Below are 5,406 nucleotides of genomic sequence, written 5' to 3' on the forward strand. Positions count from 1 at the left end.
GAGGCCCCGCCCACCTTGAAAACGCCCCAATTCTCCCGCCCTCTGAAGGCGGAGTCAGAAAACTATTGGTCTCTGTGGTGCACCTCCTAGGACTGACAGCTCTACCTACCCAATCCAGGCGTGTCCAGCCAACTCCCGTCCGTCTCCTGGAAGGACCCCAGGTGAATGGCTGTCTTGTGCCTGATGCGATCTCGTCCTCGTTCTGTCACCAGCGCTTTGAGTCCCAGCGTTTTAGTCTGTTCATCAGGCGGTGGTTTTAAGGTTCTGTTGTTCCTTGGCGAGATCTGTTTCCAGATTTGCTTTAAATGGAAGACTGAGAACTAGGAAGCCGGTCCTTCCGCTCCACAAATTTCCTGCTTGTTCACACGTGTTGGCCAAACTTTTAAAGAAGTCCAACGAGCTGATTCGCAGCCGTGGACTAAGTTCCAAGATACTAATAATAGCTAACACTATTATATATGAGAATTCTTATAGTCTCTATAAGAATTAGCTGTTTTCTCTTTTGGATAGGTGTATTTTATCCCCATTTTACAGATAAGGAAACTAACTTACAGAGAGGTTAAGTATCTTGTAACGATCAGCTATTAAAACAGCTATTACCTGGCTGATGTGGCTCAGTGGATTAAGTGCCAGCCTGAAAACCCGGTGTGGTGGGTTGGACTCCCAGTCTAGAGAACAGGCCTGGGTTGCAGGCCAGGTACCCAGTAGGGGGCGCGTGAGAGGCAATCACACACTCATGATTCCCTCTTTCTTCCTTCTGCTCTCATAAATTTTTTTTTAAAAAAATTAAGAACTAGATTTTTTAAAAAGCTATTAAGTGGCAGTTAGGATTAGAACCCAAGTGTTGGGATATATTCCAACCCCACTATAACCACTGCCTCCAGGAGTCTAGGATAAATTCACAATTCGAGAAGCAGATTAAACTCTTCCGCTGAGTCGAGTATTAGACATGGAGGAGGAAAGGTACGGATGGGGAAGAAGACTAAGATTCTTTGCTTTGGCGCTGTGTTCTTCGAGTTTGGTGAATTCAAAGATGAGGTGAGCTCATGAAGTGAATACACAGTATGTGCATATCCTTTTAAAATCATTCTTTAAAGCTGTTTTTAAAATATGAATGGAAAAACTATTAAATGATCTCTTACTAAAATGGGGGAAACATGGCTCTTTAATACTAAAACATAGTAAAGACCTTTAAGGAGCAGAACAACCTTGAAGCTTGTAAGTAGAACATATTTTGTTTCTGTATTATTTAAAGAGATGTGTAGCAGGTAGGCAAATGTGTAGCAGCTAGGCAAACGCACCTTTCAAATCATTCAGTAATCACATAAATCTCAGCTCAAAATTTCCAGAAACAGAGCTTTTCTATACAAGTACTACATGCTACCTCACATTATATAATTTATAGAATGACTACCCAAAACAAAAATGCTAACAATTTATTTGACATGGTAATATTTATTATTTCAAATCTAAGTTCAGATAAGGCCTATGGGCAATTTCCAGTATTGTTCAGGGGGATGGTTATTAGGATACAATGAACTAGACCAAACATTTTCTATTAAAGATTTTTGGTGAGCTGGTTGTAGAGCAGGAACTGAAATAGCTTTGATAACAAAGAGATAATCTGAATAAGGAATGGTTAGGAAGTGAACCCATCTTTCTTACACACAGTGGTCACTTGAACACTGAACTTACCCAGTGAGGCACTGGAATATTATAGTACCATTTAGAGAAGGGCTAAAATGAAAAGGCAAAGGAATACATAATGGTTCAGATTAATGCAGAGCAACAAGACTATCAATATGTTATGTTAAGTAGATGGAGGTGAAGCCTTCAGCAATGACTAAATGAATAAAAAGTGTATTTCTCCTTTCATACCTCAAATTATACCAATAAGAAACTCCATAAGAATTTGAACAGAAAGTCAAATTTTTCCTTTCTTCTCCTGTGCTTCATATTTAACTCTCCCCAGCCTTTGTTGCAATTTAGCTCATCTTTGCCAAGTGATTTTCTTTTGGTGGGTCTCAATCCTAAAAGTTGAGTTAGGTATCCAAAGGTCTCTTTGCTTTTGAGGGAGAGAGCATAGAGACCCAGGTTTAATGTCTGTATTAATTGATTGGGTAAAAATAGTCTTTCCTTCAGATTCCGGATGCTAATGGCCTATATTATGGTGCCTTAGGCAAACAGTTAATTCTGGCTCTGAAAGAAGTGAATATAAAACACTCTTGCGTTTTGTGCATCTGGGCATAGTATATATACATCAGTGGTATGACTACAACTTACTGTGTACAAAAATTAGTTATTTTTATATTATTCTTTTACTACCTTTGGCTCTAATGACTACACAGACCCACAATAGAAACAAAGTTTATTTTTTGTTGTTATTTTGTTTTGTTTTTTAAAGGTCAGGTCAAGATTATTCAACTCAGAATTCTAACAGTGGATCAAAAGGACCAGTTTGGAGAGAACTGGATTGCCTTCCCTGATGTTACCTGCAAATTCACCAGGATAGCATCCTGTAATTCCCCATATATGGAATCAGGATTGTGAACGTAATATGTCTATAGTGGCTGTCATTTATTTGCTGTTGACTCTGAAATCTAGATTTCCAGTTCTGACTTTCTGTTCTAAACTCTAAACTCCAGCTGCCTTCTTCATCTCTACCTGGATGATCTGGGTGTCCTGCAGGTATCTCCAACCCAGCACGTCCAAAACTGAATTAACTTAACTCCTCCCTTATGCCAACCCTGAAAATGTTGCTCCATATTTCACCAGATGAACAGTGAGTGCCATCATAGACTCAAGCTAGAATTAGAGAACACTTCAGATCCCTTTCTCCCTTTACTCTCCCTTCTCACTCATCTATTTAGTGGTCAGTTGTACTGATTCTACTTGGGTCAGTGTATTGGGGATCTCCAACCTCATAAACAGTTACTGCTGGTTGTCTTAGGTCAGATTCCCTGGAAGCAGAGTCTAAAGAGGATTTGGGGTGCACATGATCTATCAAGGGAATGAGTTTCAAGAGAAACCTTTAAGGGAGAGAGAGAAGCAGACTAGGGAAAGGAAACGAGCCTACCTAACAAGGATGTGGTCTTAGGTAAAGTCTAATATGGCCTGATCCACAGGTAAAGAACCTGAAACGTTAACCACATGGCAGAATTATCACCCGTTGAAGCAAGGGGGGCAGTCTTTTGTAGTAACCCCTCCAAACACGTATTGACTAAGGGCAGTCATAACTTCCTGGGCTACGTGGCTACTGTCAATGGTGGGTGATTCTCTGAAGTAAAGGGTAGCTGTGAGCCATTCGAAGCATCCACAGTCACTGCTAGGGATAGGGGGTCCAGCCTGGTGAAAGATCTGGACAGGGCACCACAGTGTCTACCACACCAGCCCTCATCATCTCTCACTTGAACTGCTGCAGCAGGCTTTTTGTTGGAATCCCTGCCTCTAGACTCAACCCCCTCTAATTCATCAGACACCGTGCAAACAAGATGATCTTTCCAGAAAGAAACTCTGATAATGCATCTCTCAAAGTTATAGAGAAAAAAGCTAAACTCCTTAACATTATACATCAACCCTTTATGAGAAGACCTTATATCACCTCCCCAGCTTTATTTCCTATCACTCTCCTCACCCATCTACGCTTCATGGCTGTCTCCCACTCACACATATATGTGCATGACTTACACAAGTGCACACATTCCCCTTAGCTCTAGTAATATCAAACTCACACTTCATGCTCTCATGTTGCCATGCTTTTACACTGCTGTTCTACCTGCCCACAAATATCTTTCTCGCTCTCTGCTCCCACTTATCTAAGAAATTCCTGTTTCTTTGTCAATAGAAAGTATAACGTCACTTATAAAACTTTCCCCAATTTCTTTAGCCTCACCCAGTGCTTTTGTAGTACCAAATTACAACACATGTCACACTGAATTGTGAGTGTATACTTAAGCACACATATCTCTAGTTAAACAGTAAGCTCCTCATTTTATCTCCTGGGCCTGGCTTGGAGTCAGTGCTCAACAAATGTCTCAACAAATGTCGGTTGGTGATCTTCCAGCTTTATCACCTCTTGAATAAAGTCCCATTAGTTTACTGCTCACTGTCTTGTGTGATCTTTTAATTTTTTTTATATTTTATTTTTAGAGAGAGGGGAAGAGAAGGAGAAAGAGTGGAAGAGAAACATCAATGTGTGGTTGCCTCTCATGTGTCCTCCACTGGGGACCTGGCCTGCAACCCAGGCATGTGTTCTGACTGGGAATCGAACCAGCGACCCTTTGCTTCACAGGCCCACATTCAATCCACTGAGCCACACCAGCCAGGGCTGATCTTTTCTTATGTGCGCCAAAACTCTCTTCCTAAAGCTCCATGACATATCCCTTCTTTTAATACTGTAGAGTTTGGTAAGCAAATCCATGTTCACTCATGATTTTATTAACTTCAGTGTTATTCCTTCTGAGTTTTGTGCAGTTGTAATTAATATAATAATTTATACTTGAGCTGAATAAGCTTTAAAGCTGAGTAAGATTTCTATAGCTGAGGAATGAAAAAGTGTCCTTTCAGACTTAGGAAATAGCATGGACAAGGGTGGAAGAATGAAAGCACTAGTGAGTCAGAGCACTAACTAGCCATCGCAGGAAGACAGAGGGATGTGGTGGGAGAAGAGACCGGAAACCGGTGTGTGGTGCCCTGAATGCCTCACTCATTGAGCACTTACCTATAGAGTCAGAGAGTGTATAAGCCATGGCTCTACCATGTCCTAGCTGGGTGATCTTAGGTTAGCATCCTAACCTCGCTGAGCATCACTTGCCTCATTTATAGAATGAGAATGCTATGAAAACTTTAAAAAAATACTTATTAAAATATGTTCACTCAATGCTAGTGGAGAGGTGGCTGGCAGAAGGGAAAGGAAAGAAGACTAGGTCAAAGGAAGGGGAAGACTCACCTCCCAGCTCTTGGTGGTCTAGCATGGCAGATGGGAGAAGTCAAGATGGAACTGACCACCTGGTCAGACTGGAAAATCCAAAAATAACTCAGAAGCTGCAGTAGACTAAGACTTGGCTATTGCCCAATCAAATTAACCTCCCAGGAGAATTTTCCCATGTAAGCTGAAAAACAGAAAAGAAGTTGGCCATTCAGGGTGGGAATGGGTTGAGGGAGACCACCCAGTGGTTTGGACTCCATACTTGGTGCAGAGTTGCTTGCCTGAGAGTTGACAGCATGTGGACGTAACAGAGAAGCAGCAGCAACTGCAAGAGCATTCACCACCATGGTGAGAACAACATGTTTGGTCTTAGTGGGTGGAAAGACTGGAGAAGAGAAATTCCCAGACAACTGCATGGCTCAGTGCCCACCAACAACTGAGGAGACCCTGGAGCAACCCAGCAACAACTGAGAAACAGG

General features: G+C 41.7%; 1 long non-coding RNA gene across 1 annotated transcript; it reads left to right on the forward strand.

Moving 5' to 3' along the window:
- Nucleotides 1-133: 133 nt before the first annotated feature.
- LOC128628121 (uncharacterized) lies at nucleotides 134-2,487 on the forward strand. The gene is made up of 3 exons (XR_008392450.1): nucleotides 134-261; nucleotides 885-1,038; nucleotides 2,405-2,487. It is a non-coding gene; the product is annotated as an uncharacterized LOC128628121 (long non-coding RNA).
- The last annotated feature ends 2,919 nt before the right edge of the window (nucleotides 2,488-5,406 follow it).

The sequence above is a fragment of the Artibeus jamaicensis genome, unplaced genomic scaffold, assembly GCF_021234435.1.
Source record: "Artibeus jamaicensis isolate MK-2021 breed Jamaican fruit bat unplaced genomic scaffold, CSHL_Jam_final contig_548, whole genome shotgun sequence".
Taxonomy (NCBI): Eukaryota; Metazoa; Chordata; class Mammalia; order Chiroptera; family Phyllostomidae; genus Artibeus; species Artibeus jamaicensis.